General features: G+C 36.1%; 1 pseudogene across 1 annotated transcript in view; it reads left to right on the plus strand.

Annotated features, from left to right (window-relative positions):
- LOC306652800 (chromodomain-helicase-DNA-binding protein 1-like) overlaps nucleotides 1-9,678 on the plus strand; it is a 50,741-nt pseudogene extending 41,063 nt beyond the window's left edge. Inside the window, exons 13-18 of the transcript in view lie at nucleotides 2,226-2,408; nucleotides 4,937-5,087; nucleotides 5,909-6,086; nucleotides 7,793-7,998; nucleotides 9,104-9,202; nucleotides 9,583-9,678. The product of the transcript in view is annotated as a chromodomain-helicase-DNA-binding protein 1-like (transcript). The remainder of the gene's footprint in view (nucleotides 1-2,225; nucleotides 2,409-4,936; nucleotides 5,088-5,908; nucleotides 6,087-7,792; nucleotides 7,999-9,103; nucleotides 9,203-9,582) is intronic.
- The last annotated feature ends 1,447 nt before the right edge of the window (nucleotides 9,679-11,125 follow it).

Consider the following 11,125-nt stretch of genomic DNA (forward strand, 5'->3'; position numbering starts at 1 on the left):
ACTTGCAGAAAAAGTTTATAATTTTTTGGGTACTAGAACCTGAAAGAAGAACCCTATGTTTTGTTTGTTTGCTTGGTTTTTGTTTACCTTAGGGAGTAACTGTGGAGTCTGGCTTTTTCTATATTTTTAGTGTTCTGCATACTCATCTGTCATAGTGGCAGGGCAGTTGTGCATTTTGTTTTCACACTATTGAAGAGGCAATTACAAATGTAAGGTGAAAGCTTGAGAGAGGTTTAGGTATATACTGTAGATGTCTAAATACATTTCTTCACAGAGCCTTGAGAGATGAGTTCATTGTGGGCTGTTGTGAAGGTGAACATATTGGGAGTTAGAGGAGATGAGGTCTCAGATGCTCAAACTCTTCCCCAGTGGAGGGAACTCCAGGCATTCAATTAGGGGTTTCCCTGTGATGTGGTCTACCAGCACATCATTGTGAAGTGCACAGGCACAACTCCCTGCTGTAGGTCAATATAGACTACTGGCTGTTGGAGAGGAACTTGGTGGGACTTTATGCCTAGGCCAGGGGCAAAAAAATCTCATTCTGTTTCTGTATGATTTTTTTCCTCCCCATCCAGAAAATGAGTTATTTATGGTTTCCAAGGACAAGGGTAATAACTCACTACCTTGTCTCAAAAGAAAGCAGGGCATTTTTTAAATTATTAAAGAATCTAATAGTAAAAGACATGGTTCTGGTTTGATAAATATAAGCAGTGTAGAGTGGTGAAGTCCTGAAAAAGGAAAACAGGTTCTTTATCCTGAAAGGAGAGGGACAGATATAGATGTAGTGAACATTTATTGAATGCTTACTGTGTGCTAAGCATTGTCTGAGGTGTACTTTTTCCAGTTGTTTTATGAAGAAGAGTAATAGAAGAATGACATAGACAATGTCTTTAAAATTTTTAAGAAATTTTCCAAAACATCATTCAGAACCACTCTAATCCAAGCACTGTGTAACTTACAACTACACCCTCTTAATTACTATAATATATTATTTTTTATTTTTGAAAAAAGGTAGTTCCTTAAAAACATATTGTGAGTGCTCAATAGCAAGGGAAGCCAGGAGATTTAAGTCCAAAGGAGTGGAAGGGATGATCCCAGTATGAACTGAGCTTCATCTTAAACACTTGGTTTTCTTCTGCTTTGGTTACTAAATGCCAAAGCCATTTGCCTTGGTTTATATATATGTATAATTATATTTTATGTTTATATATATGTAAATATATATATATTAATGTAAGTAATCTATATATATATATATATTTGTGTATATGTCTCTCTCTGTGTGTGTACACATATCTACTAAGGCTAAATATAAATATATCCAGGTATGTTCTTGCTTAGTTTTTATCTCCGTGTTTTTAAGCTGCAGAATACCTTTAAGTTTTCAAGTTACAAAATAGACAGTCTAGAGATAACTAAACAAAACTAAAAGGGCAAAATGCAAATGAGGGCCCATCATGTGGATCCCAATTGTTTCAGAATTTTTAAGTGATAGTGCTTAGGGAGGTGTAAAGTTGGAAGTAGCAAGTGAAAGCCAGGTAATACTATCTAAGCTTTCTGGGTGGTTCCTGTAGCCTTAGGAAATAGACAGAGTATCCCTTAGGGAGGAGTGAGAGGAAAGGGCAGAACAGGGAGTGCACAGGACTATTCAGGGAGATTGAAATTAATAAAGGGCCTTTGGGCCTTGGTGAACAGGATTGTTATTGTTTTTCCAAGGTGGATTCCATAAAGTAGTGAGGTAGGAAAGAAACTTGGCAAAGAAAAGGAGTCAGCTTATTGTGAAGTGAGGTACTGAGTGGCATCTTCTTTTTCTAAGAAGTTTGACAGTGGGAGAGGTAGGAAGGTAGCTAACAGGGTCTCTGACTTCTATCAGGACTGCTGGAAATACCTGTAAAAAATACTCGTGAGAGGTGTTATAGAAGATGCAGGAAATCATTTTATTCTTACCATCCCCCCCCCAAAATAAAAGAAATTGGTGGCTAAAAATTTTTTTTTGCAGTTATAAATAATTATCAAAATCAATAGCTCTGGTCATCATTTATCACCTTTCTGCTTATTCCTCATCTAACTCCACAGTAGCCTGGTTGAAGTCATCTGCCATGGGAGAGAAGAAAGTTCACAAAGGAAGGAATGTGCTTGGTGTCACTTAGACACTCAGCAGATCACCACATCCTGATGTTTGTTTTCATGAGAACTAACTGGATTTTTTCTTTTCTCCATTCAAGTTGAGTGAAATACTTAAATTTGGCTTGGATAAACTGCTGTCTTCTAAGGGGAGCACCATGGATGAGATAGACCTGGAGTCCCCTCTGGGAGAGACAAAAAATGGCCAGTGGGTTTCTGATGCCTTGCCTGCAGCTGGAGGAGGGAGCAGAGAGCAGGAAGAAGGAAGTGAGTTGGGGGTTAGGGTGAGCAAATGGCACAGTTAAATCAAACTAGGGCATGAGTGATATTCATTACCATAGGAAGTCCTGCATCCTACTCCCTGGGACCTCCTTTTCCTACCCAGCCCTATTGTCTTCTTGAGCACATTCTTTAGGCTTCTTGATCCAAGAAATTGAAAATATATCTGGCTGTTCCCATGTGGCTGAACTTTGAATCCACGTTTTAGACACCCAGATTTGAAGACATCACTGGACAACTCATTTTATCCTTAGACAAGTCCTCTTTTATTATCCTTGGAAGATACACCATTACAGCAAAATTGTCTGTTTAAATTGAAAAGACAGGGATCCAAGGGCTCATGGTGCTCCCATTACTTGGTGTGTGGATCCCTTCAGTTCCCCCACATTGTGGTGCCCTGTAAGGACCATAAGTCCTAGGCTTTTGGAGTATTGAGAGGGTTTCTATTCCTCTAGTCAGTCCCAGCTGGATACCTTTGTTTTGGTTCCACAGCTCTTCTTAATAGGTTTTCATTTTCCAAAGTGTTTGTGAACATTTTAATGTACCATTTCCTCATATAGCTTTTTAGAAATCCATTTATTGTCATTTAGCTGTTTCAGGTGAGAGAAAAAAATAAATGTGTGTGGTCATATTTTTAAGTTATATTTGATGACTTTAGTATCCAGTTTACACCCTTTTCTGTAGTCATCTATATTAATTTAATTTTATTTGCTAGAACAAAATAAAATTACAGTGTTTTCAGAAAGATGATTGTATATCTTCACCTGCCTAAAAACAGGTATTTTTGCAGACACTCTGCCAAAAAATTCTCCAGTTTCATTAAAATCTGGAATGTTGTCTTCAGTGACCAGGTCTTGATTCTCTTTGTAGTAAATTGTTCCTCTGGCAGAATACAAATGAGGGTCTAGACCTGTGGGCTCTGACTGCCTATTAGAAACAGACTAAAGACATGCAGCATCATTAAACATAATGTAAATAAACATTAAAGATAGTAATTAGAGGGACTGGAGAAATAGCTCAGTCAGTAGAGTGCTTGCCTTGTAAGCTCAAGGCACTGGGTTCGATCCCAAGCACTGAAAAAAAAAAAAAAAAGATAGTAATTAGAGCAGCCCAATCAAATTTAAGTAAAAAGTAAGGTTGCTTTATCTTTAATGCTAAAGTTCTTTAAAAAGCAAATTTACATAGTAAATTGAGAATTTCATGCATTATGATGCTATATATGTTGATCATATTTAACATATCTCAGCTCTTTATTTTTTCCACTTGTTGATAGAGTGCCTCACTGAATCCCACTGCTGATTTAATTAGCAAATGCCAATTAGTATTACAGCTGGTTAGATTTGGGTAGAAGTTTGAAGCAATTGATCTCTTGAAAATGAAAATATTTTGCTTTTGTACTCTCTAGAAAAAATATACTTAGAGCTGATTTTATAATGCTGTGAAAATACATTATTTGGTAACATGTACTATTAAATACACTTCACTTTTTAATCATTATCTTACCTATCTGTGGTTACTGGTCTTGGCTGTTTATCACTTGATTCATGATTTTGGCAGATCACCCAGCCTCATTAGGCCTCTGTGTCTTCATCTGTAAAATGGTGCTCTTAATGTCTTCTTTACTCTTTTACACAACTGCAAAAGTCAAATGTGGTAATAGACGTGAAATTGCTCTGATAGTATAAAGTGCTACTTAAGAGTACTATATCAGCTGGGAGTGTCGTTCAGTGGTAGAACTCTTACTTACCATCTGTGAGTCCCTGGGTTTGATCCAAAAATTAAGGAAAGAAAAAAATCATACTACTGTCCTTATTGTTTTTGCCATAATTATTTTCAAGCCTGTTTTCTCTCTACTTTTCTATATCCCTTAATCTACTGAAAAGAACATACTGATCTTAGAATCAGAAAAACCTACCTTGTTCATTTTGTAGCAGAGAGAATTGAGGAATCCTTTAATCCCTGTGTGAATCTCAGTTTCCTCTTTCATAAGGGGGGGTTAGTTATACCAGGATTGAGGTAAGAAACATGAAGATGCTTTGTGAGATCTACAGGGAATATTATAAATCTAAGGAATTATTTTCTGTGATTTTTTTATTTTCTCATAGATTTGCCCCTTTTTTCAATATTATAGAAAAAGGAGAAAAGAGTTGAGTATTAAAAGTGTGTTTAGACTAAAAACATTGAGATTTTATTAGGGGATCTTAAAAGTCAGTGATATTTGCACTGGGAATATTTGTGGAATGAATGAATGATTTAAGACTCAACAGTGTAGAGGGATCCAGCAGAGATTCCCACATCATGTAGGGTGGACCAAAAGTGTTTAAGCCAATGCTCTGTCCTTTGAAAAGTGAACATGTATAGAACCCAAACTCATCAGTATTGGTGCAACAGGAAATGAAATGCCTTCATCACAGCTGGTCTTGACCCATTTAGAGTATGAGCTATTTTCTTATTCACCTAGTTATTGCTTTATATAGCATTAACCTGTTTTTCAGTGTCTTAACATTTCTTGCTTTGTGTTTTATATTCTTAGAGGAACATGTATTTATTTGAAGGAAAAGATTATTCTAAAGAGCTCAGTAAGGAAGACAGAAAATCCTTTGAACAAATGGTGAATCTTCAGAAAATTATTTTGAAAAAAAAAAAAAAGTCAAGAGGGCCGGTTACTCCAGAATAAAGGCAGTGTAAATGCTGTAAATTTGTGTGAAATTATAAATTCTTCCAAACTCTCTTCCTATAAAAGAACCAAAAATGATCTCAGTATCATTTTTGTTCTCTTAGGATGACTTAAGAAATAAGCATCTCTTGAAATGTAACAAATTAACTGAACACTAGTATAAAAGCTATGTAAAAATCTAGCATGAAAAACGTTAATAAGGTGAGTATATTATACAATTTATTGCAGGTAAAAGCAGCCCTGTTCCTCTTATAAGCCACCCCTAAAAGGATCACCATGTTAAATCAAAATATCATATCCTGTTGTTGATAATCATGATTCTGTTTTGTTAAGATATGATGGCAATCACAAATGATATGTGTAATGTTCACAGTGTTTGGTGCTTAAAATGTACTTTCTAAATGTTATCTATCATTAAGATAATCATGCTAAAATACTCTGTATTAAAGGAATTACATATTTATAGAAAGTTTTGTGTTAGAACTGTTTAAACTTTAAATGGTATCCTACAGGGTATACTTCCAACCAAGGAAAAAATTGTCTATTTTGAATTACCTTATTGCTCATGCAATGAATCAAAATGACTGCACTATCCATGCCAATACTTTGGCTGAACTTAGAATACAGTGAACACCATGCCAATGAGATTCATAATATGAATAGTAAATTGAAGTATCTTGCTGCCAGTGCCCACCACACAGGGAGACAGTATTTTGTAAAACCTAAACATGTTATCTCTGTAGAAAGTCTGTTTTGTGGATGAATGAAACTCATTAAGGAGCAGGAAATTCCTAACCTTCCTGGCTTTGGATCTTGTCCTTCCTACAGGTTCTTAGCCCAGGCCTCTTGGAGGGGTCTACCAAAAGGAAGAGGATTCTGAGCCTAGACAAACTGGAGGAAAGACAGAAAAAAAAAGACAAGAAGCAGCAGCCAAGAGAAAGAGAATAATAGAGGAAAAGAATAGGGAAAAGGAAGAAGCTGAAAATAAACAAATTATATCTAGAGAGTATTGTTATTGCCAGTGACATAGATATTTTCGTCTCCTCCACTAGAATCACTTAAAAATCTAAAAAAAAAAAAAAACCTATCAATCTGGTAGTTCTTGTTGGTAACAGAATACTTTCTTTTCTTCTGGACTAGTGTTTGAACCCAGAGGAACTCTACCACTGATCTATTTCACCAGTTCTTTTTATTTTTTATTTAGAACCAGGGACTCACTAAGTTGTTCAGCTGGCCTCCAACTTGTGATCCTCCTGCCTCAGCTTCCTGAGTAGCTAGGATCACAAGTTAGCACCACCACGCCCAGCTCCACAGAACACTTTTTAAAAAAGATTCAGCTTTAACATTTAGTCTACTTTAGTTAGAAGTCTTGAGTGCCTAAAGCAGAGGAGATGCATTCTATTGAAACAAGAAATTTTAAAGGTTTATTGTAGCTAATGAGGACTCATTTATTTGAAAAGTCCCTTTTAGTCATGTTCTTAAAAACAGGAACATTTGGTGGATGCTCATTATTGAAGTGTAGTCAGGAGACAGGCTAATCAGTAAAATTTTTTTACTTTCAAATGAGCAAAAATCTTTGCCAGGGTCCAGTCTTAGCAGTGGTCAGGGGACTTAGGTGGATGGGAGGTGTTAGCATGTTGAAGAAACAGCACACAGAGACATCAAGTGTTCTGAGGCTGAATCTGAATCTTTATTTTTCTGCCAGCCTTTTTATAGACATTTTTCTTTAGAAATGATTATATCATTTTATGGTTAGTTTAAAATAAGAAAAACCTTCAAAAGTTCAATTTATACTTCTTCTCAAAGTACACATTCTCTCTGTATGACAGTCCAGACCAAAACAACCTTATTTCCCAGCTAGATTAAAACAACCTTGTCTCCCAGCTAAACTGAAACAAACTTGTCTCCCAGCTAAACTGAGGGCATCATTATCTGCCAGTCTTCAACCTTCAGAACAAACACATCACTAGATTTTCTGAGAAACCACCCCCACCATGAACTCTGATGTTTAACAGTGAAAAGGTTTTACTATTATTAAAGGGCAAAGAAATCAATTTATAGCTAATATTTAGTCTATTCTCATTTTATATAATGGTGGACTATAATCTTATTCTGATTCTCAGAGAATTAGACTAAACATGGGAAAAGCACAAGTTATATTTATGACTAACCTAAATGTTTTTATTATGTAAAGTATCTCTAGAATCAACTACTAAAACTAGGAAAGCAACAAAGGCTAAACACTGCATCCAACCTCTTTATCCATCTATTATTATACTAAAGCAATCACAGGCTCCTTTACTCTCAAGCAAAGTTACAATTGTTTATTTTCACATATTTATCTATGTGAAATACTGGTAAATTTTCATTGTGCACTATTTTGTGTACCAATACAGTAAAACATTCCTGATGTTTTCCAATAAGTTTCTAATGATATATTGATTTTTAATATTAAAAAGCAACTACACATGGAGACATGCCACGCCTATGGCCCCAAAGAGGGAGGACAGTCAACAGAACCATGTCAAGTGTTGAGTCCTCTATTCCAACAGAGCCATGTCAAATGTTGGAGTGTCAGGAAATAGATGTGGCAAAACTTCAGTCAGGGTGAGTTTCTAATTACATTTTACTTGGTGGTTATTTTTTGTGAATAGCAGCACAAAATGTGCTCCAAGGAGAGGTTAATTTTCTTTTCTCTCTGTCGAGTTAAAGGATGGCTTGGTAGATGTCCAACTATTACCAGTCCTTCTGCTTGCCCTCTGAGGTGAGCGAGTCTGAGGACCTTGAGGATGAGGAAGATAAGAGTGCTCCCTAATTGGGTTACTATGACCCAGACTCAACCTCCATCAAGTAGGTTAGTGGTGATGTCACACACCCTCAGGCAATGACAGAGGGTGCTCTCATGGTGCATGGTATAGGTACAAAAAATGGTGTGGGACAGGGATTGTGCCTCCGTACTTATGGTGCCAAGAAATGGAGAAGATTAATCTAAATCATGACTTAAGGGTGCTGGTCCCAGTGCAATATCATGTGGTCAAGAAAGCATGAATTGTAAAATCAGTAGATGTGAATTTGACTCTTGGCTCTTTGGTTTACCTGATTGAGTTACCTACTCTCCCTAAGTGTGAGCTTCCTAATATATACTAATGGGATAATATCTGTCCTGTCCTCTGCATAAGTTTTTTTAAGATGGTGAAATGAGGCTACATTTTAGAAGAAAAATGCATTCTCTGAGAAACTCCTTGTGTGTTCCCCTCAAAACCTCTGCATGTTCTGTATCCTCTGCCTGGATCCTTATTTTCTCTAGTCACATCAAGTATTATTTAAATGTCTGCCTCTCAGAAAGGTCTCCCCTGATCACCTTATACAGAACAGTTTACATGCCCCCTCTTTTACTCTTTGTCCTCTTTCTACCCTAATTACCTTTACCACCTCCTCATGTGTTAACATGTATATTTGTTTATCTCCTTGAATTAGAAAATAATCTTAATAGAAGGGGATTGTGTATGTGTATGTGTGTCCACTGCAGTAGCTCCAGTGCCTAGAATGAAGTTTAACATGTAATACATATAAACAAATATTTGTGGTATGAATGAGTATAAATACAATGTGATAACCCAGTATGTTAATGAAAGCTTGAATGAGTCATTTAGCTTTTCCTCTTCCTGACAAGTAAAATGGGAGATGTATGCTTTGATATTAACAGAACTTGCTCACTGTTATGTTCCCCCCACTCTCCACCCTTCCTTATTCACCACCCCAGAGTTAGAGACCCAACAGTGATTTTTTTTCATTCATAACACTCATTTTTGAGATATCTTTCTGTTGTGATGACCAGGTATATCTTTCAGAAAACCTGAATATATTTGAGAATTCAACTATGATTCTCCTAGGAGATCAAATATAGTTTTCCTTCCCTTTGAAAAATCATTCTTCTACAAGTCTATTTCATGTGCTTTTGTTTCTCTAAATTGTGGGCTTGACTTTACCTCTTATAGATGAAAAATTTCTTTCTTCTGTCAGATGACTCTGGCAACTGGGGAAGAGGTGGCTTATTCACAGTTATGGAAGAATTGTCAGCTGAGCCAAGTAAAGTATATGAGCTGGCAGGGGAAATGAAAGGTAAGAAGAAAAACAGAACAATGGAATAAGATAGGAACGGACACTTAAGATAATATCATATGGGTTAACTAGCCTCGGAGAAGGACTCATAAGAGCTGATTGTGATATGAATTCTCTCATCAGCTAGTTTTATGTGACTGTGACCCCCTTTCTCTCTGCCTGTTTTCTCATTTAAAGTTTGTAACTTCTCCTTCATTTGGAAAATATTTTTTTTTCCTTTTAGACTTTGAGGTGATTTGCAACACTGAAAGTTTGCTCTCCCAGGATATTTATATCTATTAGTATCTGTAAAGTAAGATTTTGAATTGGAAAAATATAAATTAGCTGTTCAAATAACTCTATTAAAATATTTAAGGTGGAAGTGATCTCTCTTATTGTAGAACAGTCCTCATGTTTGCTCTGGAACACAAATCAGAACAGATGACTGAACTGTTTCTCCAGAATGGTATTGATGTCTCTGTTACAGATTACTTTGGACAGATGGCATTAGCATATGCTGCTGCTAGTGGTCATAGTGGGTAAGTGTTTACATTAAAATTCTAATCAACCTTGATTTGAGGCTCAAAATAATAACAGCTATTGCATTTCACATATGAGGTGAAATTTCATGGTACAGCTATGTATGAAACAATAGAGTAGTTCATAAACCAATAGTCCTGCAAGAGTCTAGATGAGAAGTGGTAATGAAGTGTGAGTTTTCTCCAAGGTTCCTTTCTTCCCTCTCCTCTCTTTTTCTTCCCTCATCTCCTTATACATGCTAGTGAATTGCTATACTACTGAAATGCATCACTAGGGTATCTTAGGGTTTTAGAGATTTTATCATCATGGTTCCCAGCCTTATCTCTGTCATTACAAGTATTATTCCTGACCATGGGGTATAAACCATGTCACACTTTGATTTTCCTAATTAACTTATTTGGGTCTTGAAATGCCCAGTTGAGCAGAAAATCTTTTTACCCTTCCTTGAAAATTAGCTTTTTACCATCCTTTAATTTCTTGAGGACCTGAGGATTTTCTTAAAGTCTAAGGAGAGGGGAAAGGACTTTTAAAATGCTTTTGTTTCTGTCAAGTCTGTTGCTGCTGTGTTGCTCTGCAGTCTGGTGATGATTACCTTTGACTACAAAATGCCCTTATTGATTCCACTCCCTGAGTATTCATGGTAATACACGCTTAGACTTAATAGTTACAATATTATTTTACATTAGGGTTCAACCCTTATTTTTGGAAGAAGTCTTTAATCTTAAGTAAAATAAATTGTGCAAGAAGAAAGAGCTATTGTTTACAGGGACATGACATTTTCTGAGTTCAATCTATTATCATTTAATATATTTATTGCCCTCAATGCAGGATGATTGCATCTTACTTTTTTCCTTTTTTAAATTTATTTATTATTTTTTTGAATTTATTTTTATTGTAAACAAATGGGATACATGTTGTTTCTGTTTGTACATGGAGTAACAGCATATCATTTGTGTAATCATACATTTATATAGGGTAATGATGTTTGATTCATTCTGTTACTTTTTACTCCTCCCCACCCCTCCCACACCTCTTCTTCCTCTACACAGTCCTTCCTTCCTCCCTTCTTGCCCATTATGTGTCATCATCTGCTTACCAGCGAGATCATTTTTCCTTTGGTTTTTTGAGATGGGCTTATCTCACTTAGCATGATATTCTCCAATTTCATGCATTTGCCTGCAAATGCCATAATTTTATCATTCTTTATGGCTGAGTAATATTCCATTGTATATATGTACCACAGTTTCTTCATCCATTCATCAATTGAAGGACATCTAGGTTGGTTCCACAATCCGGCTATTGTGAATTGAGCAGCTATGAACATTGATGTGGCTGTATTTCTGTAGTATGCTGATTTTAAGTCCTTTGGCTATAGGCCAAGGAGTGGGATAGCAGGGTCAAATG

Source organism: Sciurus vulgaris (genome assembly GCF_902686455.1).
Source record: "Sciurus vulgaris genome assembly, contig: HiC_scaffold_604_arrow_ctg1, whole genome shotgun sequence".
NCBI lineage: Eukaryota > Metazoa > Chordata > Mammalia > Rodentia > Sciuridae > Sciurus > Sciurus vulgaris.